This window comes from Hakea prostrata, chromosome 9 (assembly GCF_041222555.1).
Source record: "Hakea prostrata isolate BN-2017 chromosome 9, UWA_Hpros_2, whole genome shotgun sequence".
Classification (NCBI taxonomy): domain Eukaryota; kingdom Viridiplantae; phylum Streptophyta; class Magnoliopsida; order Proteales; family Proteaceae; genus Hakea; species Hakea prostrata.
Window position 1 is genome coordinate 4,806,097 of NC_142608.1, and position 26,101 is coordinate 4,832,197.

Here is a 26,101-nt window from a genome sequence, read left to right on the forward strand (position 1 = left end):
ACGTTTTCGTTGGCACGTGTTGAATGACTACTCGTGATGAAAAAAGGGGGAATGGGACGTGATCTAAAACGTCGGATTGGAATCAACCTAGGAATTATCTCAACTACTTGAGAACTGGGGACTCGTGAAGTCGTGATGACTCTTCCTGAGAAAGGAACCGCCAAACCGGAGACGGTCAAGGTTGAAAAAATTCAACTCGATGAGGGCCGGCAGTCTACCAAAGTTGGTTAATTTACTTTTAACACTGAAGGGTCAAGGTTTTTTTTTCATTTTTCTTTTAAACTCTAAAAGTGTAAATTGTTTGGTTGTTTGGAGAAGCAGGAGACAGTTTTTTGATTTAAGGAAACTTGTGTAATGAGGTGACAACCAAATTTTCCCACCCCAAACATTTTTAAAACCTCACAAAATATGTGAGACTTTATAAAAATATTTGAAAAAGTAAAAAGAGGGACCCACCACTATCACCTTTGTATAAAACTGTTTTCTTTACCTTCTTTCTCCCTCACCCCACACCACATGGGACCCACATATTTTTTTTTTTCCACCCATTTTTTTCCCACTCCACCTTAACAAACACAGCCTATGTAGATGAAAAAACCCTAAGTTATATGTTGTTGCTTTAGAGTTTGCAAAGCGAGAGAACACAGAGAACCTATCGCTGATGAACCCTTTTTTTTTTATAATAAAAACACTAATATATATTGTTAAAGACAATTACACATATAGTTAGGCAGTTCATTATAGTCTATATTTCCCATCGTAGCCTTTACCACTAGATAGGTCATCCTAGAATGAAGCTGGAAGGGGTTGGGAATTCTTCAAAAAAAGTGAATGTTTGGGTTGGGAATTCTTCAAAAAAAGTGACAACATTCATAGTGGCTATCTGCATTAATCTTTCTATTACAAAAAAGGGCCATGTTAGTTGATAAGGTCTGGATAATAGTTTCCTTAGGTCCTGCTGATTACTCCAAATATTTTTGACTTCGAGTCTCAAAATTTGTATTGCTTTGAATCCTTCCGCAATCCAACCCAAGATTGTATATGTCTGTCTACCCCAATCCCCATGCTCCATCTAGCCGCATTCACCCGTTTGTTATTAATCCCTACACACAATAATATAACATTAGTATTTAGTGGAATAAGATGGCATATTTTGGTTTGTAATTCATTATGTTGTATTTCATTACAAAAATCATCACTTTGGCTTTCTCTTTGGATCCCGTTCAGATTAGGTTTAGGTTGAATCAATCCCACCCAAAACTGGATTCGATTAACAATCGAAGTTGGATCAATTTTTTGTTTGAAAAGACCACTTCATTTCGTTCCTGCCATATGAAATAGCAAGAAATGATGAAGACAACCAGAAGCCAAGTTGCATTTTTTTCTCCCCATTTGAGATAAAATTTGTTGGCACATCCCTAAGACTGATGTATCAGTCCAAAAATCAGTTCTTAAACTTGCTAGACTAGCCGCATGAATTCTTTTTGTCCAATCACAAGAGATGAAAGCATGCCAAATAGTTTCCCTTTCCCTTCCACAAAATACACAATCTGATTGGATGTTTGTCCATTGAGCAATTGTTGCTCGGACAAGTAATCCATGATTTAAAGTACGCCAAAAGAAAACAAGGAATGTAGGATGAATGGGTAATTTCCACATGAACTTCCACCATCTAGATTCCATGTCAGTTAGTAGAGGTGATCTTCTTTTTTCAATTTCAGCCATTGCTAATTTGACCGTGATATCACCCCTAGCATTTAATCTAGATACCCACCTATCATGTTCATCAACAAGACCAGGTAGATGTGGAAGAATTGGATTTGGATTAGAAACATTAATTAGATTACTAATGTTAGAAAATACTTCCCTTTCGGTCAACTGTGCATTACTGAGGATGACTGCCACCGTGCTTTGTCTCGGCCAAATTGTGAAATCCAGGTTTGAAAGAAGCGTATCTTGTTGGGCTAGTAACCACGGATCAAACCAAAACGATGTTTGTGTTCCCCTCCCAACCTTTCGCTTAACCATTGATCTTAATTGTGGTAGTATACTAGCAATACTATTCCATGTCCACGATTCTCTCTTTCTTCGGACTTTTGGATAAAAAATGGAGGAGTACTTGAATTATCTTGCTCTTAAAACTTTGACCAATAATGCCTGAGGTTGGGTGATCATCCTCCATCCTTGTTTGAGTAAAAGTGCAGTATTGTAGTCCTCCATCTTTTTAAAACCTAGTCCACCCTTCTTTCCTTTAGCAACATTTCGCCCATGAAATCATATTCAAATGCCATTTTTCACTTGTTTTCCCATTCCAGAATCTTCGGCACATTACATCAATTTTCGTACAGACACCTTTAAGATATCTAATACATTGTATTTGATACAATGCCATTGATTGCAATGCTGATTGCATAAGAGCCCCTCTCCCAGCATAAGATAAATTATTTGCTTTCCATCCAGCCATCTTTCTTGCCATTCGATCCAAAACTGATTGCAATTTTCGAGATTTTCCTCTCCCGACCAACAGTAGTTCCTAGACAATTGATTTCTTTCTTGATTTTTGGTACTCGCAGAATGACCAATGTAGTAACTCTATCTTCATGTGAGACACTCCGACTAAAGAAAACCCCACTCTTTTCCAAATTAATTTCTTGTCCTGTTAAATCCAAAAAGAGTTATAAAACAACTTTTAAAGCTAGAACTTCCTCCCTTTTTGCCTTATAGAAAATAAAAGTGTCATCCGCAAAAAAAAAGATGTGTGATTTCTGGTGCCCCTTGTCCAACCTTAATCCCACTCAAAATATTCAGATTCTTGTACTCATCAAGTAACCGAGATAACACTTTCATAATTAAGAGAAATAAGTAAGGACTTAAGGGGCATCCTTGTCTAAGTCCACTGGAACCAAAAAACCACTGAAAAGGAGACCCATTTAATTTAATTGAAAATGTAGGAGAGGAAATTAGAACTTTAATTAGTGAACACCATTTGGCATCAAAACCAAGAAAACGGAAAAGATTCAAAATTATATTCGCTGACGAAGCTTTTGTTGTCCTTACAATTGCTAAAGTAAATTGGAATTCTCTTTCTCTGCTGCGGTTTTCTGGAGTCCAATGCTTTCTGTTTGGATCAATAATGTCAAGGAGCTAGATGGCCAGATCATGAGCTACTTGGAATTAAGATAGTGCAAATTTGTAATTGAAGAGAACCAATGAATGTGACATCAAAGAGTTAGCATCTCTGCATTCTCTCTATCTCTCTCTCTCTCCCGTTTTTTCAATTCAATTGCTTCTTATTTGGATCAATGGCATTCAAAGGAACAGAGTGATAGCAGCGACATCAAAGATGATGTTGGTACTGGAATAGAATCAATGACAGTAACATTAATGATACTTATTTCATCAGCTTCTACTTATCCGGGAAAAAAAGAAAGAAAGGAAAACGTACCTAGTAAATTTATATATTTGTTATATATTAATTCCTTCAGTTCCTGCAGTTAGAGAAGTACACTCTTTAATCGCCAAGACAAATCGAAGAGGTTTAAGACAATCTCCATTTTCATGGATTTCGTCTGAATATGGGGTTGATCCAAGTCACAGGGCATAATATTTACCATCTACTCAGGAAAAAGAGAAGAAAGAGAAAACGGTTGGCCAGTGTAGTAATCCAGTGTAAGATCAGATTGTTGCTAATTTGCTATCCCATTAACTGAAAATAGCACCCAGGAAAAAGAAAAAAACCAGTGTAGTAATTGTTGCTATCCCTTTGCTTGTAATAAGGAAGTCACTAATTAAGATGACTCTTATCTAAGGCTAGTTTTGCTTAATCTCTAAACAAATTTTATGTTTTTAAAGCCTTCTAAATATAACATTCCCAGGACCTTAGGAGAAACATCAGCAAAATCCTACAAAACCAGAAGGAACATACAGATTAGTTTTGCCAACTGGGTTAAATAGTAAGAAATGGGTCAACAAATTCGGACTTGCCCTTCAAGCACCAACAGCCTGCTCTGCTGCAGAGCTTCAGAATCTTCTCTTCAATTGTGTTCTCAAAAATGAGAAGTACGACTGTAGGAAAATACCCCAGATCAAGATTTTCTCTCTAATTGATTAGCACATGACATGGTGGAATTCACTAGCAGGATGAGAAACACACCTGACTGGTTTGAGCTGAAGAATCTGGAAGCTTTGAGTTATAGCAAGCCACTCCATAGATGGGTTCCGGGAGGTATCCATTAAGAATAACTATGCAGGAATAAGAAAAACACGTATACAAGCTAAAAGCCACGACACCTATTGTGCCTACTTCCAAAATGGCACAGTGCAGCAACTCCATCATAAAATGTCACTGTGCCAACATCAGCTATCAGAGAATAAGAAAAAACAATAGATTTCAATATTGGAGGTTGCAAAGAGGTTCTTGACAAAAAAAAAACAGCAAGGGCCAGTGCTCTGGAGATCTGCTAATCCAGTAGGTTTGAATGCAATGAACAGAGATATCTGAGATGTATTCACTAAATAACCTCTCCGGTCATGTTTTCTTTGATGATCCAATCCAGGGAACTTGGGAATCTGGTATTTATTTGTTATGAAAAACCTTTACTCTCCCTCACTCCTCGACACACACCCAACTAAAGGCTTCACTGGAATTTATTCAGATCTTGCAGTATAATCTGTAATCGCGACCTATAAAAGTGAAATAATTTACAGTATTATTAATGTAAAAATGTAACTCATACTAGATACCCATATCAGGTTGAGGGCAACATCGATATATTTAAAGCTAACAAGAACAATGTTGCATTTTGTACCAATATTAAATTTTTTTATTGCATTATCAGTTTCAGCCAGATTCATGGTTCCCACTAACTGAACGAAAGAAATGTCTCTCTGCTGCAGAAGGTATAACACTCAATAATATTCCATTTAAAGGATGTCCACCAAAAGGTGTTTTGTGCATTTTCACTCTACCTTCATGAGAGGGGAGTGTGTTGAATCCAAAAATGCTGGGAAGTAACTTGACACAACTCCTGCTGCTGATTTGTCTCTTCCTAGCATGTCATGACTTTCACCAAACTGTAGAAGTTCCAAAGCAGTTATCAGTTAGTTGGAAAAATTAACTCAGCAAAATAAAAGGATAGGACTGTCTTAAGTAGAATTTGAACCATTTGAATGCTGCATGTTGTACTAGATAGCAACCGATTAATTACCAATCATAGCTTTTCCAGAGACTAATGTAGTTTGCATGAATGAGAATGAACAAATATAGCGTCAGTGGAAGAATAAGAAGATTGTTCGTTGTCGTTTCACCTAAAAGATTGGAATCTTAGGGAACTGTAGCATTGATGTGTGCATCAACCCATGTAGTTGCAAGCCTGAATCACATGGTCCTTGCACTTGGAGCTCTTCTGTCAGGATAACTCTTTTGAAGCCCAGGAACACCTGAACTTTTTGTTCTAATACCATGTTTGTTACCATTTCAAATAAAAGCTCAGACTATTAGGGAAGGACAATATCAATCATCATCATCATCAAGCCTTGTCCTAAGACTTCCAACTAAATGGGGTAGGCTACATGGATTCTTGCCTTCCAATCAGCTCTATTTGAGGCCATGCTAGATACAAGGCCTAAGATACGCATATCCTTTCTCACCACTTCTCTTAATGTTATCTTAGGTCTGCCCCTAGCTCTTCTAATTCCTTCGATTTGCATTATATCACTTATCTGTACCTCCATTTCAATGTGGTCGTGCCACCTCATATGACTTTCTCGTAGCTTAGTATCAATGCTAAAAAAAAGAACAACAACAACTGGAAGAAGAGATAAACCCATATACTTAGACTGAAGAACGTCAAAGGGAGGAATATACTTAATCTGAATCTGGAGAAGTCTGCAGAATGGTGACCTCTCATCCCTCCTCCAGAAATTGGTGTGCACCACTCCTTGACCTCACCAGCTATGGCCCTCACGCCTCCGCCTCTGCTTCTTCCCTCTCCCTCAACCCCCATGCTCCTTCTCCTGAACCTCATCCATCACCTTCCCTCCTTCCACTGAATGCCCCCTAACTATGGATATCTCTTTGCTCCAACTCCTCACAGTCCTCTCCCTCTACTTTGTCTAGCCAGCCACTGATGGTACCACTTCCTTCACCATTTGTTCCGAAGCCTCCTTCCAGCCCTTGCATCTCCAAAGGGCACTCCTGTTTGATTGGACAGTTCCTTGGCCCAGACCTTCCCAAAACATAGTGCAATCATCCTTGAGAAACCAATGGAAAGCCCACGGAGCTATGAAGACATACGTACTCGACAATTAAATCTTCATCTTGAAGTTTTTCGACAAAGCTATCAAGTCAAAAGCCATAAATGGGGCCCCTTGGTTCATTGGAAACAAAATGATATTCCTGAGAAAATTATCCCAATCTTCAACTGAGGAAGGTTGATCTTAGTTCTGCACCTGTCACTCAGCTTCCAGGTCTTCCCTGCACCTTTGGGACAATGACTGTCTTAAGTAGATTTTTTTTCAGTTTTGGGAACTCGCTTGTATAAGGACATTCACACTCACCAAAGGATAGGCTCTCTTATGCTCGCACGTGCATTGAAGTCTCTGCCATTAAGCCTCTTCCCCTCTCAATTATGATTAAGGAAGAGAATAGCGAATGGAATAACAGCTGATCAAGTTTGAGTGCCGTCCTCCCTTTGCCCTATGTGTAAAACCTTCGCCTATACCCCTTTTCATTACCAGAACACTACCCTCTTTCGCAAATTCTGCTCCCACTTTTGCCTTACCACCTGAAACTGCACCTTCAAAGCTTCACCCTGGATAAAACCTTTTGGCTTCAAAGCCCTCTTCATCCCTCGAATCCCTACACTTATTTTGATGTAACTCCGGGATGGATCCCAGTGGCAGGATCTTTTCTAAGAACCAGCAGGCAATTTAGGGTTCAAAACAGAGTGGACAGCAGCTGTTTTAGGCTTCATATGGCCCTGTGGCTAAGGGGGTTTAAGTACCAAACCTTGGAGTAATGTATATGGGAGTCCAGGGTTTAAGAAATGAAGGTTTTAGGGTTCAGCCAGGCTAAGTTTAAGTTTAAAAATTGAAGAAAAATATTCTTCTATAACAGAATTTAGTAATTGCTGAATTTTCCTTAGCTAGGGTTTGTTATTTTAGGGGTTTCATGATTTCTAGGTTTTCAAGGGGAGGGTTAGGGTTGAGCTTAGGGTTGGGAAGGGGATAGTGTTCCTAGGTTAGAACGGGGTTGGGATAAAGGAACATGGATGGAAACCTAAACTAGGGTTTAGGATTTGTGTGGAATTCTTGGGGCAAGTAAAGGAGAAGATGAAGAAGAAGGGAATGGGAGAATGGGGGCCAGGGAATAGAGGGAAGGGTCCCGGGTGGGGAGGGGTAACAACTGTAGGAACCTAGAGGGAGAAGGAAGGGTCTGCGATGGGAGTAGGGGGTGGGAATAGAGGGAAACTAGGGTTTGGGGTGGGGGAGGGTGCCACAAGCTAGAGGAGAAAGGTGAAGGATTGCACAAAGGTTGGGGAGAGAGGGAAGGAGTAGGGAAGGGGCTGGGGTTGTACTTACTGGATTAGAGAAGGGCTGTTGAACAATTGCAGGAGTTGATGATGCTTCCAAGGCTGCCTCAGGCTTGAGGAAGGAGGAAACAAGCTTGAATTGCAGAAATTAGCAAAGCTCCAAACCGTGGGGATCCTTCTTGGATCCCACGACACAGTCTCCCAAAACTCAGTCTTTTATTAGTTTCATCAAATCTGATTTGTTACAATTGAGAGGGTTTTTTTATAGCCTCATATGAAGACAATTTAAAATAGGACTTAGAAAACAAATAAAAGACTAATTAGGAATTCAATTTGCACCAGAATTCCCTCTTAATCTAAAACTCTACTCAAGCAACTAGAAGAGGAATTCTAATTAGAACTCCTAACAAGAGACTTTCACAAGTAAACTCCCTACTTCAACAAGGAATCCAATTGAGAATGGAATTCCAATTTCCAACTATGACCCCTAGTCATATTAGGACTCTAACTACTACCTCAATTGAAAAAAAAAAAGTAGATTCCAACTCCTAAATTTATGGAGAACTCAACAGGCTACTATGGCTACAAGGTATGGTAAAATTCCCTCAAGTGGTGCAGCCAGCCCTTGGTGCCGCATGCTTGTGGACAGAATTTGGGCCTAAAATATGCACTGCCCCATGGTTGCCAATCCTAGTGACATCACCTTTGTCAACAAACATCTAACTTTGCAGGATTGTTGGGAATTAAACATCATTTGAAGTTATGTATGTGTATTCCTCCCTAATTTCTATTCTTCATAGCTTAGGAGCGTGTTGTAGGAGAAACCTAGAAACTAGGGGACCTACAAAGTGGGCTACTAGACTCTTAGAATTAAACACATATTCTTGACAAATAGTAAAGAAAGGAATTGCAGCACTTGAATTCTGATTAATCATGCATGTAAAACAGCTAAAGTAGAGGAAGAAACACAATAAGTCCTAACTGATAAGCACAACTAAACAATAATCAATAGGGAAACAAGGTAACGGGGATCTTGGCACCATAACACTAAATTGAATGCAAGGGGATTAAGAAACTTAAAAAAAATAGAACTGTCCTAATCAATATCAGATTTCTAACAAGGAATTCAGCAATTAACAATGTAAAGGGAGTCTTACAAAGTTTTTGTTTTAAAGAAAACTATTGCCAAAGGATAAATGAGAAATATTTGGGGGGAGATAATGTTACCTGCTACTCCTAGCTGCAAAACAGGGGTTAGAAAGCATTTAGGAACAGAACTAAGAGAAAGAAAAAAAATATTTTGAAGTAGTGGTGAATCCTAGGAAAGGAGGAAATATTTTGAAGTAATGGTGAATCCTAGGAAGGAGAGTAGGGTTAAAATGGAGAACCACAACAAGACTGTTGTACTAGAGGTGATAAAAGAGAGGGAGAGAAAGAAAAGAAACAAAGAGAAGGGAAGAGAGACTAACTAAAGAAAAACAGAGACTGCCGTAAGGCAAGAAAATAAAAGGAAATAAGGGAAAGTGGGAAGAAAAAAAAAAACAAAGATTTTTCTGCAAGAAAACAGAACAACTGTGGGGTTTGGGGAAGAAGAAAAAGATTTCTAGGAAAGAAACTAGGTCTTTTTCAAGAGAGAAAAGAGTAAATCTTTGTAGAGGAGAGCAAGGGGAATTTTTCTAGTGGGAAACAAGGGTGAAAGGAGGAAAGAGAGGTTACCTGGAGAGAGAGGGAAGAGCTGGTTCCGCGAGAGAGAGAGAAACAGAGAGAGCAGCGTGAGTTCTTCTTTTCTAATTCTTTCATTCATTGCCAAAAATGAATTCCATACAAGGTTTAAATAAAAAAATTGATCCCTCCCAACCCTACATGTTCAATTCCCAAAATAACCCCAACTTAAGTTGTATATATAACCCAAACCCAAAATAATTCAAAATTGGGCCAAAATAGACTTTAGGCCCAGCCCATAAAGACTCAAACATGAAATTAAAATATTTCAATAATAAACTACTACCCAACCCACTAAGACTAAGGAAAATAACATGACAAACTGCCTATGAGCAATCTCATCGAACCATAGGATCCTAGTAATCTGATAACCTCCGAACTCATTATCCATCTACATAGATGCTGTCGTGGGATGATCTCTACGTCGGCGTCACCGGTATACTCAGAACTGCTCATTGATGTCCTCATCAGAGCGTGATCTATGAATCTATGTTCTTCTTTTCTTTTTCTTTTTCTTTTTTTCTTTTTTTTATAGAGGATCCTAGTTACTTATTTGTTTATTTATTATTTACTGTTTTTAAAAATTAATTTCCATATAATGCATTTTGAAAAATAATATATATTATTTATACATGATAGATGACATTAAATTTAATAAATGTGAGATATCATCACTCGATCTACGCTTTGATGATGTCAAACTTATTTTTCTGTTGTACTTATTTAGAAATTGATTAAGAGAGAAGAAAAATAAAAAATAAAAAACTGGTTGTGACTCATGAATGAGTACTGTTTACTGTCATTTTAATGCAAAATACCTCTTCCATTGTGGTAATTATGCTTTGGATACCATGTATGCACAAACCTAGGTCAAAAAACCACCAACGTAGGCTAAACTAGCCACCGAAACTTCCAAGCAAAAGTACTTGGTTTCATCCGAGATGGCCAAAATTTTAGTCATATCTCAGTTTTAAGATGTGAGTCATGTGATACTAATAGGGATTAATACCAATTAGAAATATGGAGAACAACTTCGGAATCAAAAGGCTTTAAAATAAGAACTATAGAATGAAGATGGAATATTACGTATATAACTTTGATCGTGATCAGACGAATGAGGTAGTGAGGCTTGATGAGAAGGAGATTCCACAAAACTATTATTATAGGTGATGCGTCCAAAATCTGCTCAGCCCTTAGATCTCCTTGGAATGACCTGCAAAACGAAAGCGTCAGATGTGGCCCGACCACTGAGGTCGGGAGTCCACCTCCGAAGGCTAAGTCAGTTGATGAACTTAATCACAAACGACTCTGCTAAACACATAGAGCTAAGGAATGAAAAACTGGAATATGATCTAGATCGTAAGCATTTGAGTGTTTACGTCCAAAGGTGTGTGTATGGATCTGGTGTCCTCCTCACCTTATAGGTAAGTAAGGTTTATATAAAGTGTACCTTCGAATCTTCTTTGTTGGATGCATTTGAGCCTTCTTCGGGTAGTCGTTGGATTCTAACAGTTAGATCCGTTGAGCGATAGACTTCTACTAGTTTGGACTAGTAGAGGACTCCTGAGATAACCTCACGGTTATCCAATGATTATCCCTTCAATAGCGATAAGTGACAGCCACCAAGTTGTGTTTGCCATCATTAGGGTAATTAACCTAATCCATAAGTCGGACTAGGGCGTGCCTGTGGCTGATTTGGTTTTCTTCCTCAGCAAGCTACCTCATGGACCCGGCTCGCTCGGAAGCTAGTCGATTCCTTTCGTCTCGACCGGGATCGAGGGTCAAACCAAGTATGAACCAGGTTCGATCATATTTCCTCCATATCACGAGCCCCCAGACCATGCGTTCGGTTGATCCTGAGGGCTTGGTTTTTAACTAGGTTCTTCGTCAAGCAATAGTTTTTGCCTATCCCACTAAATGTCATGTCACATTTAATGCGGTGGTCACTTTTCCTCGAGCGTTGTGAGGGCAATGCCACGCGTCTTATTGCAGTCGGATGATCGTGGCTCACATAACCCAAGCGATGGTTTCCGAACATCTGTTTTGGATTTGTGAGTTCAAACTTTCAAACCGTCTCTAAATCTCGATCGTCGATGCTGAATCAATCTCGATCGTTCACGTCCTCGAACACTCGTGCGGGTGCTTAAAAGCGGTTTGTTGTCTTTGTAGGTTTCATTCTTCTTGTCTGGAATTTTGAAACTTTGTCGTCTCCTTCACACCTTCTCGTTCTCGAGCTTTTTGCCTCACTAAATCAGTAAGTTTACTGATCCCTTTGCAAAGTTAACTTCCTGTCTCCAGGTTTTTTCTTTTTCTTTTTGTACCGTGCTGAAGCTTTATGGAGGACAAAAGGGTTTCTTCCGAAGCTTCCCTGGTGCCCAACACTAATAATAGTGGTGGTAACGAGGCCTTTGCTTCCCTTCCTTTTGAGCAGTCGGATAGTGATAATAAAACCCTAACTGCTCTCTGGCGTGAATTCGCAGAAGTTAACCAGAAAAGATTAAAAAGAAAAGCTGAGACTTCTTCTGCCTTTCCTGAGTCTGGACCATCCAAGACTCCTAGGGTGACCGCCGAGTCTTCTGGGCAGTCAAAACAAACTTCCAGGTCTAATGGTGGACCTGGTTCTGTTCCCTCCTCTTACAAGGAGAAAACCCTTCTTTCGGCCATCCAGGGTTTTGATTTTCCTCCTTCTTATCATCTTAGGGTTCCTAACCCTGATGAGAGGGTTGATTCGACCCTTCCGGGTGAATTTTCCCTATACATAGATGCACTGGAAAGCGGGGTTCGCTTTCCTTTTTTCAATCCTTTGTTTGCAGCCATCCTGAATCATTGGGACATTTGCCCTGAAATGCTCCTTCCCAATAGCTGGTGTCTCATCGTCGGCTTCTTAGGTTTATGCTTTGAACTTGGCCTTACGCCTTCTCTTGCTCTTTTTGTGCATTTTCATCTTCTTTCTATTTCCCATCCTCCTGGTTGGGTTGTGCTCTCCAAGCGTAATAAGACTGAGCTTGGCTGGAGGGGCAGCATTCTTGCCAAAGGAACTTGCCCTTCCAATCACAAAGGATGGCGCGAGCAATATTTTTTCTGTCGAGCGACTCAGTCAAATCTCAACTTCCCGGCCGTCTGGAAACAGTATACTTCATACTCTGAATGTAACCGGGTCCTTCCTTTATCCAAAGAAGACGAGACGGCCGTCAGGAAGATCAAATCGATTCCATGGTATCAAGAGATACATGGATTAGAGATGGAGTACAACTCCATCCTTTAGTATTGAGGATTGGCTCATCGTGAGCTTCTTAACCATCATCCTTCAATTTTCTAAGAGTGATATGTCTTTTTGCAATTCTCATTCTTGTTCTTCTTTGCAGTGCCACCAAGAATGAACCCTAAGAATCTTCGGGCAAAGGCTGCCAAGGCCGTTGTGACAGCTGAGCAACGGTCGCCTCGAGCCTTAACTGCTGAACAAGAGGTTTATGTTCCCTCTCCCGACCCTTCCTTCAAGGGTATCAGGAACTTGAAGCCCGTGGTTGACGCTTCGAGAAAAGGGAAAGAACCAATGGTGGAAAAGCCAAAAATCCCTTCCGCATCTCGAACCAAAAGGAAGCACGATATAGTTGATGCTTCCTCCCATAAAAAATCCAAAAATACTGAAGATTGCGAGGAGATCTTCATGCCTCTAGTGGACACTGAAACAGACTGATAGGGCAACACAAGACCCTGAGAAAGCTGCAGAATGGAGTTCTCTTGGTCTTCTAACCGCCGATCGCCAGGCCTTTGAAGCCCTGGACGACGATGCTCTTGTTAGTCAGTCCACAAGGTACCAGCCTTCTTGGTCTCTCACCGATTGTTTCTCATAATCTCTTATGCTCTCTTCTGATAATCTCCTCGTCCCAGGAATGCTGTGTTGAGCTTTTATCAACACATGGAGGCATTGAGCCGGGTTGGTCGTAATGGCTCCTTGTTGCAGACCTGTGAAGAGAAATTGGCGAAGGCCAATTCTGAAATAGACCGGCTGACTGCAGCAGCCAAGGAGCTGCAGGTGAAGCATGATGAGGAGATGAGCTCCTTGAAAAAGGCCCTCGACTCTTCAAAGGCCCGCGCTGTTGCTGCCGAGCGCGAGGCTAAGAAGCAGAAGAAAGTTGCCACGCTGTTCGGTGACAGTCTTGAGTTTAAGGACATAGAGAACGAACGTATACTGAAGATGACCGTTCCTAGTAAACCTGAACACATCAAACCAGAGCTTCGAAGGGATTGTGTTCGGAAGTATCTGAACAACGTTCCTTTCTTTAAACTGCTGGGCGCCTTCAACCTTCAAGCTTATCGTGTGGGGCAGAACGATGTTTGGGAAAAGATCCTTGGATCTATCCCTTCCTTTGATACAACTCCCTTTCGTGAGGTGTCACAAAGAAGTCTTTGGGAAGCTTAAGTTGGCCTTCCCAGACTAAGCTTTGGAAGAGGATGATCCTTTCCCAACTGAACCGAAATATGAAGAATATCTTGCTGATGAACTGCCCCTTCAAGGAGAAAATTCACAGGTTGCCGCCGAAAAGGACCCTAAGAATGACAATCTTGAGAAAGGCTCTCCTACGCAGGACTCTTCGGGCGATAATGAGGAAGAAGCGTAGGGAGTTATTTTTTCCTTTTTTTTTTTTGTAAAGATTGATCCTCCTCATTAATGAAAAGAGACTTTTTCAATGATTGCCTTAATATTTCCTCATTTCATATCCAAAAGCTTGTTTTGGGAATCAAATGTAAATGATAAAACTTATCACTTAGCTTCTTATACCTTGACGGGGGAATAATCTTTAAGATATCATGAAGAGACGTTCGGGAAAGATGCTTTAGCCTCTATATTCCCCCCTGCTCCTTCATTTATTGCAAAGTCTAAACGATTCCCTTCATTTACTGCGAAGTCCAAACGTTTCTCTGCCCTTATATACCACTCACTTCCTTCAATGAATTGGTAATACAACCATTATTTAAATGGTGGCGCGACGGTTGGAGGTATTTTTGTACCATGTGCATATTTCCACGTGGCTTCCTTATGACCATTTCTTCGATCTGAGCCCTTGGTTGCCTTTGGCTCTCAACCGTTGCGCCACTACCTGAGGCTATTTAAGTCCTTCAAAAGTACTCTCCATCTATCCTGCTAATGCAAGTTAGATTTGCGAAACGACATTCCGCCTTCTTGCTCTGCATACGTATTCCTCGTACTCCAACAATATTTTCTATCAGCTTCTGAACAAGTGAGCTTTTTTGCTTTATCCTCCTTCCCCCTGAGTGAACTCCACAGTAGTAATACTTGGGGTTTACTTAATGAGTACTCTGAGTAGTTCTTATTCGACAAAGAACTAGGGTTTTCCCTTTTTTCTGTATGTTGTTGGATTTTCGTGCGACATCGCTTTTTTTCGTACTTGCAGTGCCTCCCAGAATTGATCTGAGTTTTATTAGGGCGAAGTCCTGCAAGAAGACTATTCCCGCATCGACGGAGGTTATGGCCAATGAGGTGATTGCCTCTAGTGAATCTTCTAAGTGTGAGGAGACTGTTGTTGGTGAATCTTCAACTCAGATTCCCACAGTTTCCACTGATGTTTCTCCTACGCTCCCTCCGCCTAAAGAGATCGCTCGGTCTTCCCAGGAAGATCTTGATCACTCCGTCGCTGATGGTGCTGCTGATGCCCCTGCCGGAGAGACCATTTCGGGCCTCTCTGAAGGAGACTCTTCGGACATCAAAGGCAACTATGTTGGCATTTGATGAAGGCGCGGTCCCAGCAGGTGCTGCTTCTATTTCCAACTCTAGAGCTTGTTTGGCATCCTCTTCCTCTCCTTCTTTGGAGCCGGAGGATTTTGCCACTAGGAAGCGCCGTCGGTTGGCGGATGATGTAGTTCATCCTTCTCCTCCCCTGAGGGAGTCTGAATTAGTGTCAAACGAGTTTGACAAAGCGCTAGAGTGGAGCACTGCTGCTCAAATGCCTAGCCGGAGCAGAGTTCTTTCCAAACTTCCAGACGATGACTTTATGAAGTCATTGGTGATGTAAGTGTTTCTTCATTATCTTTTGATGCTGAAGATTATTCTTTCACTCCTGATTAACTCGAAGTTGTTCGCAGGAGTCTCACTGGCAACTTCCATAACCATGTGGAAGCAGCCTCTAGACTCAAGAACTGAGTAATGAAGTTTCCAGGCTTTGGGAAGACTCCAAAGCCAAAGATGCTGAGATTGCTCGCCTTAGGAAATTAGCTTGGGAGGTTGCAGGAGAAAAGAACTCTGTGATTGAGCATCTTCGTTCAGACTTGGATGATGCCAGGGGGAAGATCCGGCGACTGGAGCGAGAAGCAGGAAAGTCAGGGGCCAAAGGATCTGAAGCGTTACCTCAAAGGCAAGCTATCATTCCCTTGCCCGAATCCCTTCCAACTGACGTTCGCAGAGCCTGCATCTTCAAGTATTTACACAGTAAGCCCTTTGTTGACATGTTGAATGCTTATAACTTGCAAGCGTACCGGGATGGTGAGAACGAAGTATGGGAATCAATACTAAGGAAAGATCCTCATTTTGATACGACTCCCTACAGTGTTGTTTGTCATCCTGCAGTGTTTGCCAATCTGGGTCTTCCTATCCCTCGACTGGACCAAGGATCAGATCGACCCTCTGCCTTCGGATCCAGATATTATGCATTATCTCGAGGATTCTCTTGTTTATTCTCCCCTGAAAGAATTCAGTTATGAAGAGCTAGCCCTGAATGCAAGTTTGATCAAGGACCATACTTCTTCTGGTCAAGCTGGACAAAGAGTATGAAATTGCGGAGGGTTTTGTACATACTAAAATGCTTTTGTAATCCCCGTTCCTCCTTTTCTTCTTCTTGAATCCGTGTTGCTTCTTGACTCTTGTGTTTGTTCTGGCAAAGCTATTCCGATCTTGTTTGATTTCTTAATGATCACCGATGATGACTTTCTTTTTTGACCGAAAGAAGATTGTATCCCAACTCTTGTAATCTCATATGTATGTTTGATGTAAAGGTTAGCCCCTTCCGGTCTTTTGAAGAAATAAGAAATTAACTTCATTTTGAACTTTGCCAGTCACTTGAGTCGCTGTTGCACTAGGTCTTAGTTGTTCAGAACAATGCCTTTATTTAAAGATTTCCTGAGAAATACAATAAGTCTGAGAAGGAACTCACTCGGGTTTTAAACCGATGCCTTAAGGATTTCCGGAGAAATACAATAAGTCTGAGAAGAAACTCACTCGAGTTTTAAACCGATGCCTTTACTTAAGGATTTCTGGAGAAATACAATAAGTCTGAGAAGGTACTCACTCGGGTTTTAAACCGATGCCTTTACTTAAGGATTTCCGGAGAAATACAATATGTATGAGAAGGAACTCACTCGGGTTTTAAACCGATGCCTTTACTTAAGGATTTCCGGAGAAATACAATAAGTCTGAGAAGGTACTCACTCAGGTTTTAAACCGATGCCTTTAGTTAAGGATATTTCAAAAATTCAATAAGTTTAAGAAGGAACTCACTCGGTTGTTAAACCGATGCCTTGTGGAAGCAACTCACTCGGATTTTCATCCGATGCCTTGTAGCTGGATCTGTTCTTGAGTGTGGTGTATGATGCCCCCCAATCAAAAGATAATTGTTGAAAACCAATAATTGCATTGATTGAGTTGAAATTGGTTACATCACGAACAAAATTGAAATCATCAAGGATAAAAAAATTTTGAGATGCCTGGCATTCCACGAACGATCCAACTCTTTCTGGGTGGTGATGTTCTTCAGCTTGTAAGCTCCTGAACCGACTGGTTTTACAACCATATAAGGTCCTTCCCAGGAAGGGTCCAATTTTCTTTGATGGCGTGGATCTGAAGCTAAGGTATTTCTCAACTCTCAACACCAAATCTCCTGCTAGGTACCAACGATTCTTTACTCGGGTATTATAATGTGACACTATCCTCCGTTGATAATGTTGAGTTCGTGCTATTGCCTTTGCCCGAACTTCATCCAACAAATCAAGATTATCAAGCAGTCCTTGCTCGTTCGTTTTTTCTTCGAACTCTCTGTCCCACAATGTTCCCGCCATTATTTCCACAGGTGCCAATGCTTCTGATCCATAAGCTAACCTGAATGGAGTTTCTCCTGTGGGTGTTCGAACCGTAGTTCGGTAAGCCCACAGTACATTATACAGCTCTTCGACCCATAAGCCACAGTATATTATACAACCTTCCATTTTGCATAATGAATCTCGCTGATCGTACCTTGACCAATCTAGCCTCTTTCGGATCTTCTGGTAGTTTATCATCTCTCAGATATTCAACTATTGGATCCATCCAGCAACGCTCTGCTTCGATATAAGAAATTTCTTTCTTATGATAACTTGGAAATGTTATCTCTTCAATGTAGACCGACGGGTCTAAATTTTTTCTTTGGCATTGGCTAATCGAGATAGCTCATCTGCCATTGTGTTTTCTATCCTTGGAATCTGACATACCTTCACATTCCTGAATTCTTTTTGAAATGCCTGCACAATCTCTTGATATTTCTGCAAGCGAGGTTCTTTTATACCATATTCCCCCTGAACTTGGTTGACAATAAGTTGAGAGTCACTATAAATAGTTACATCTGCTATTGCCAATGCTTTTGACAACCTAAGTCCAGCCATCAAGGCTTCATATTCTGCCTCATTATTGCTAGCTTCGAATGCAAATCTCAATGCATATCGAATAATAAATTCTGCTGGACTCTTCAAGAGAATTCCAGCCCCTGCTCCGTCTTTATTGCTCAAACCGCCCACATATGCTTCCCAAATGGTTGGTATAATGGGATTTTCAACAATGTTCTCCATTGGCACAGTAGTCTCTACTACAAAATCGGCTAACGCCTGAGCTTTGATTGTCGTTCTGGGCTTAAAGCTTACTTGGAACTCATTGAGTTCAACCGACCAGGCCACCATTCTCCCAGACAAATCGGGTTTATGAAGAACTTTACTAAAAGGGAAAGTTGTAAATACCTCCATTGAGTGAGCCTGAAAGTATGGACGTAGCTCCTTGGCTGCTGTCATGAGAGCTAAAGCCTGCTTCTCAATCTGCGAATATCGTGTCTCTACATCAAGTAACACGTGGCTGATATAATAAATCGGCCACTACTTCTTATCCTTCTCCCAACAAGTACTGCACTGACCGCTGAAAGGGATGTTGCTAAATATAGCTGTAAAATTTCTCCCTTCTCTGGTCGGGATAAAAGTGGTGGCTTTCCCAGTGTTTCCTTTAATCTTCGAAAACCCCTCAAATTTTTGAGTGCTTTGAAAAATGGTAGACACTTCTCTCCAGATTTTGAGATGAAACGATTCAGAGCGGCAATCCTCCCCGTCAGGCACTGTACATCTCGAACAGTTTTTGGAGCTTCCATGTCAATTAGAGCCTGTATTTTGGCTGGATTAGCCTCAATACCCCTCTGTGATACCATGAAGCCTAAAGATTTGCCTGAAGACACTCCAAAGGCGCACTTTTCGGGGTTCAGCTTCATTTGATACTTTCGCAGTACTGAGAATACTTCTGTTAAATCTGCAATATGATTTGCTCTTGTAATGCTTTTTACCAGCATATCGTCAACATATGCTTCGACATTTTTCCCGATCAGGTCTTTAAATATCTTGTTGACAGCCCTCTGAAATGTAGCTCATGCATTTTTCAGGCCAAATGGCATAACTTTATAATAGAAGCTTTCACAATCAGTCATGAAAGCCGTAAACTTTTCATCCTCCTTATTCATTAGGATCTGATTATACCCTGAGTAGGCATCCATGAAACTCAAAGTTTCATATCCTGCAGTCGCATCTATCAAGAGGTCAATCCGTGGCAACGGATAGCAATCTTTAGGGCAAGCCTTGTTGAGTTCAGTGTAGTCTGTACACATCCTCCACTTCCCATTTGCCTTTTTGACCATCACTACGTTGGCCAACCAAATTGGGCATTCAATTGGTTCAATGAAACCAGAACTCTTCAGTTTTTCAACTTCGCCACGAACGGCTTCGTACCTTTCTATGGAGAAATTTCTCCTTTTCTAGATAACTGGTTTCACCTTTGGATCTATCCAGAGTTTATGCTTTGCGACAGTCTGATCGATTCCTGGCATATCTTCGGCAGACCATACGAATGTCACTATTTTGTTGAAGAAAAAACTTCAACTCTTCTTTGAACTCCTCCAGCTGCTTAGATTCGATATAGGTAATCCTTTCTGTGTTATCCGTAAACAACTGGTATCCGTATACAACTGGATTTGCTCTAGCTTTTCTACCGGTTCGGGCCTTTGCATTTCTGCTTCTTCCCGATCATCTCGAACTTCTATTGGTAGGTCAGTCACCTTCCTTGGGCCCTCCTTGTCCTTCAAATAGGCAACATAACATTGCCGAGAGATCCTCTGGTCAGATGAAACTTGACCAATTCCCATCTCAGTCGGGAATTTTATCTTCAGGTGCTTCGTCGAAACAATAGCACTTAACTTGGACAAAGACGGCCGGCCGTCCGAAGATAACATTGTAAGCTGGAAGTTCCCGAACCACCAAAAAATTGATTCGGACGGTATTCTCCTTGGGAAAACTCCCAATAGATAAGTCCAACTGGACAGATCCCTCCGCTATTGCAGATGATCCTGCAAAGCCATATAAATGCGTGGATGACGGCTCCATCAAGTCTTCATCCACCTTAAGCTTTTGATACACTTCATAAGATATTAGGTCAGCTGCAGACCCTGTATCAACTAAAACTCTATGTATTTCTCGGCGTGCGATCTCCACCTTGATGACTATGGCATCATCATGAGGTAGACAAACGCCTCTTTCATCTTCCTCGCCAAAGGTGATAGAATCTTCACCATTTGGCCTCTTACGCTTCTGCGTCTCTCCGGTCCCAACAAATTTAGATTTTGCCTTCAACCTTGGGAGTGATTCGGGTTCGGGGCCTCCAAATATGGTAAGGATCGGTGACCGAGTAGCATCAATCACCTCCTTACCCTTTTTAGATTTCGGAGCCTCCTTCGGTTGTTCCGAGCTAACCAAACGATCCCTTTTGGGGCCAGCTTCACGTGGCTCCTCTCTTCTCTTGTTAACAAAATTGGACAAATGTCCCTGAGATATCAATCTCTCAATATCCGCCTTCAAATGACGACAGTCATTTGTATAATGACCATAATCCTTGTGGAAACGACAATATTTTTACCGATCCTGTTGCTCTCCAGGCTTTAAAGGAATTTTTGGGGGCCACTTCAAAATATTTCGCTTCTTAATGATATTCAAAATATCAGCCCCGATGAGTATTTAATGGAGTATACTCACTTTTACCGGGAGATCTCTGCCGCCATGCCTGAGGCTTTCCAACACGATCACGAACATTCTGCTTTGGCTTCTATTTGTTCTCAGGAACCTTTTGTTCTTTGGCGGAGGCTTTATTGTCCCCCTGGCACGCATCTAAGATCTCCATGACTTCAGCCTGCTTTTGGCATCTCTGTACCAACTCAGCATAAGTTGTAGGCATATCCTATAGTAATAACTCCAGGAGTTTCCGGTTAGTGAGTCCAGTGAACAAAGCAGTTTTAGCCACTTGCTCATCCAGATTCTCTATCTCCATTGTAACTCTATTGAATCTTTTCAGATATTCTCTGATCGATTCGCTCTTTCCTTGTCTGATGGTAAACAAGGTTTCCTCTGTCTTCTTGACCTGGATTCCACTCTGGAATCGTCCTATGAATTTGCGCGCCAACTCATCAAAATTTACGATCCTTCCCGATGGGAGGTTCGAAAACCACTTTTGCGCTGCTCCGGTTAAAGATGAACCAAAAACCTTGCAGAAAATTTCGTCAGAATTACCTGCAACTGCCATAGTCTGCTGATAATAGCCGATGTGGGCCGTAGGATCTCCAGAGCCATCAAAAGTAGAAAAAGTTGGCAAACGGAAATTATGAGGAAACCGATATCCCGCAATTGGCTCAGCAAAAGGAGTCTTTCGAATAACGGAATAGATATCATCAGTTATCCTTCCTCTAGCCAGTTGTCCCAACTTCTGATTAATATTGGCCAATTCTTGATCGATGTGAGTTGAATGATCTTCTGCAACACGATCACGACCTCGGACAAAACGATCATCACGAGCTACTCGATCATCACGAACGGCGAGCTCGTCGCGAACATTCCGCTCATCGCGAACTGCTCGATCATCACGAACGGCTCGTCTAACAGTTGGTGAGTGAGTCTTCACTCCTGTATCCAACCTCGTATTCAAATCGGTTGTACTTTCCTATGGTCTGTCAAACCGATCGTCTCACCTAGGTAGATCGTCAACTCTCTTAGGCACTCGGTCACCTTCACGAAAGTTCTGACCGATATTCCAATCTTCAGTAAATCTTTGATCCCGTGGTAATACACGCCTCCCTGAATCGCGATGATCAGGTTCTTGTGGTAATACCACTCGTCTGGTTAGCACGCGTAGTGCTTGACTCACCTCCAAAAGTTGGATCTTTACTTGATTCAGTTGATCCCGGAGTGTTTCTGGAGGATCGTGTCCCCCCTGACCGCCATCTACTTCGAGAGGTGGTAAACTTCCTTGCGGAATGTCTAGATTGTTTACTCCAGAATTTGGACACCAGTATCGCGTTGTGAAGCAGCTGCTGCTGCCGATCTAGTCACCATAGGTTTCTAAATCCTTCCCACAGACGGCGCCAAATGATGCGTCCAAAATCTGCTCAGCCCTTAGATCTCCTTGGAATGACCTGCAAAACGAAAGCGTCAGATGCGGCCCGACCGCTGGGGTCGGGAGTCCACCTCCGAAGGCTAAGTCAGTTGATGAACTTAATCACAAACAGCTCTGCTAGACACACAGAGCTAAGGAATGAAAAACTGGAATATGATCTAGATCGTAAGCATTTGAGTGTTTACGTCCAAAGGTGTGTGTATGGATCTGGTGTCCTCCTCACCTTATAGGTAAGTAAGGTTTATATAGAGTGTACCTTCGAATCTTCTTCGTTGGATGCATTTGAGCCTTATTCGGGTAGTCGTTGGATTCTAACAGTTAGATCCATTGAGCGATAGACTTCTACTAGTTTGGACTAGTAGAGGACTCCTGAGATAACCTCACGGTTATCCGATGATTATCCCTTCAATAGCAATAAGTGACAGCCGCCAAGTTGTGTCTGCCATCATTAGGGTAATTAACCTAATCCATAAGTCGGACTAGGGCGTGCCTGTGGCTGATTTGGTTTTCTTCCTCAGCAAGCATGCTACCTCATGGACCCGGCTCACTCGGAAGCAAGTCGATTCCTTTCGTCTTGACCGGGATCGAGGGTCAAACCAAGTATGAACCAGGTTCGATCATATTTCCTCCATATCAATAGGTACCTTGGCTCAATCATAAATAAAAAAAGGGATGTAGATGAAAAAGTTTCCAAAAGAATTAAAATAGGGTGGATGAATTGGAGGGGTGCATCTGGGATCTTGTATGATTGATGTATTTTCTTAAGAGCTCAAAAGAAAATTCTATAGGATTGTTGTACAATCAATATAGTGTATGGTGTAGAGTGTTGGGCTATTAAGAAGCATCATATAGATAAATTCATTATAGCTACAAAAGAGGATGCTAAGATGGATGTGAGGCAAAACTAGGAAGGATGAGGCAAGGAATAATCTTCTTCTTTTTTTTTTGTATGAATAAATAAATTCAATACTAAAGAGAAAAGATACATGAGCAAAAAGGAGAAAGGGAAAAGCCCATGCAGAGGGAGCCACACGGGCTCAATAACAAACAACCAAAGAGACAACAAGCCTAGCAACCTCCTATGAGCACAACGAAAAGCAAACTGGACAAACTAGATACCATCTATTTTTTACATTTTCTTTTTCTTCTTAATCCGCGGCTACATAAAACCAACAATAAAAAGTCTTAGTCAATTTGGTGCAGTCCTTTATTGGCGCAATTGCTCCTTCTACAAGTTTCAAGATCAAAGGCCTGCAAAGGACAAAGGATGGGGTCTACAATAGGGTTGGATGGGTGGATGGAGGGGGAGGGAGTTGATGCAGAGGTGGGGTGAACGAGCTTAGGATTAGAAGGAGAGTGATGGCTCAAGGGGGAGGCAAAGAAGAAGGGAGGAGGAGGGGGGGATAGTGGACCGGCCTCATTAGGAGGGCAAATAAGAGAAGTGAGGGAGGGTTCAGAGGAGAGGTGGGCCAAGGCGGTTGGGCTAACAAGGGGGGACGATGGATTGGGTTAAAGGGAGGGGTGGGTCTAAAAGGAATTGAAGGGGATGGATGCAAGGGACTGGGTTTGGTAGATGGGCCAAACCCAACAGGAGGAATCTATAGTTAGGGAGGGAAAATGGGTTGGCAAAGTTGGGTTAATAGTAGGTAAAGAAAAAATACGGGGTTGGGGCCCAAGAGAGGGGCCCACAGGAGGAAGGATAGAGAGTCTATAAAAGGGGGAGAAGAAAGAGAGAAAAGGATCGATTACCTTGACTGCAACTCCCAGTGGGGGGTGGTGCAATGATATAGGGGGAGGGGGAACTTGAGAGAAGGGGAGACTTCAGTAACAAAGGCGTCAGGAGCATTAGTAACAATGTTGACATCAAAGGTCAAAGAAGCAGAGTGAATCATGGCCTGAGTTGCAGCTGGATTCCCGCTCAGAATCATTGCATGTGAAGCAATCTTAGCGGATGGGTTAGACCCAAGATTGAATCCCTAAGAAATCGGCCAGTCAGAGCACTCATCGGAGCTTTGACTGATCAACACTGATATTGTCACACCCCACCCGCCGGTCTCGGTTACCCGCCCAACAACCCGTGGGAGTGATCCGTCACAAGATCCATGGTTTTAGTCTATCAATAATAATAAATACAAATATAGACAATCAAGAGCAATAAATGTTCAATAAATGAATTAAAGAATTACAGGAGCCCAAATACTCCAATAGAAATAATAAATGAAAGAATAATGAATTAAAATGAATACGAGTTCAGCGGAAGCAATCAAAAAGAGTTATATTATTTTCTTTCCAGTTTCCTTTTCTAAGGCTAAATAATGTTTCTTATAAATCTCTAAAAAAGGCGTCATCCAGTTCTTCTCCATTCGCTGAGCGAACTGTCTAACCACTTTCCGTCTCTGTCCATCAATAGGTGCGATAAGCGCACTCCATGCACTCGCAGGAGCTCCCGCATAGGCTATCTCCATTTCCCATTGCCGGTGCCACATCCTCTTCATACGGGATGGTTCCTTCATAGGAAACCAGTCCATCTTTTAGCACATTTCCTCCATCTATGCAGGCTAATAAACATATACAAATTAAAGGAGTGAGTTCTAGAGAACTCAGTAAGAACAATTACAATTCCCATCAATTATCCAAACAAGCAGAAATGCATAAATGATATGAATGAGTGCAAAGTATGAATGATACTATGATTCTAACTATGCAAGTCTCTAACAGCTGACATGCTTTAAGATATAACACCAGCCCTCCTCTGGGGAAGTCTAATCACTTTGATTCGGCAAGGACTGGTTACCTCTGTAGGGATCCTGGGTAAAAGGGAAAGTCCACATCTGGCTCTTAAACCATGGCTGGGGTTAAGTCAACACTCTCTCACCACGACCATTGGTAATGAATACAGGCGCATGTCGGGGGTTCTAATCCAATGCAAGGTCATACTGGTAACATGTCTACATGAAGTCCAGATACATCCCCTATGGCACCAACCAACTCGGTTCAGTATCCTTCGCAACCTAGGAGAGAGAATCCTCACGGACTGGCTACCGCTGTTGGACTCCACTCCTTAACCCTATGGTCATCCACATATTATTGGGGTGGATGCTCTCATGACTCCTCACGACACCCGGTCCGTTCCTTGCACGTCCATGAGCCCAACCCTAACATATGCAACCCTACCATTTACATGACCAACAGTGGACCAACGTCACATCACTGTCATCATGGGTCATTCGGTTTCAATCCCCCTACCGAAAGGGTAGTAGCATGTGGGGTACCTAGCCATGCAATTCTAAACTCTACCTAAGAATGTCATCCAATAGTCATGACAGTGCTGGAGACATCAGCAAGCATGTGTCCCATTCCACAGCCTTCTGATATCCCAAGCTAAGATATCCCAGAGGAATACCTCATCCATCAGGACCACATACTAACCATCACAGTACATAACATTCATAATCAACAAAGTATATATGTAAACAAGACAAACAACAGTAATATAACAAGATTAGTATGTAAAACATGACTACAACAATATGTATAATGAAAGACCAATGCTAACAGACACTAGACTAGCATGTTTAAGTCTAATCATAAAGATAGGATTGAATGTCCTTACCTGCATATAAGTAAACTGTCTGTAAAAAGAGATCCGTAAACTATTACAAGACTATCTCTTCAAACAGAGAATACCTAAACACAGGGTTACAATAATGTATAAGTTAATTGAATTAAATTGAATCAAAACCAAAAGTCAGTTGGTCACTGTTTACCCGATCGCTCGTGCCGGTCGCTTAGGTTGAGCGACCACCCCAAAAACAGAGAGTTTCAATCCGAAAGTCAGGCTTCTAATCATCCGTTTTCAATCCGGATTTCGAGTGATCATGGCCTAAATCTCGAATCTAACACTCCTATAGCCAATGGGTGAAGGAATCCTAACAATTACCATAATTGGATTACCTAGAACTCTCCCCTTGACTGGATTATCCTTTTCACGAAAGCAGGGTTTCATTTTCGGATGAATCACCTCAAGTAGATTGGAAAGAGAGTTACCATTGATCAAAAGGGTAACCACCATGATGAGGGGATGGGTTAACACAAAATTTAAAGACAAAGGAGATAA

General features: G+C 41.6%; 1 long non-coding RNA gene across 3 annotated transcripts in view; it reads right to left on the reverse strand.

Annotated features, from left to right (window-relative positions):
• Nucleotides 1–4,705: 4,705 nt before the first annotated feature.
• The window catches only part of LOC149004189 (uncharacterized), a 28,535-nt gene continuing 7,139 nt past the window's right edge, over nucleotides 4,706–26,101 (reverse strand). For all 3 annotated transcript variants that reach the window (XR_016175630.1, XR_016175631.1, XR_016175629.1), the window contains one exon: nucleotides 4,706–5,073. This is a non-coding gene — a long non-coding RNA (uncharacterized LOC149004189). The remainder of the gene's footprint in view (nucleotides 5,074–26,101) is intronic.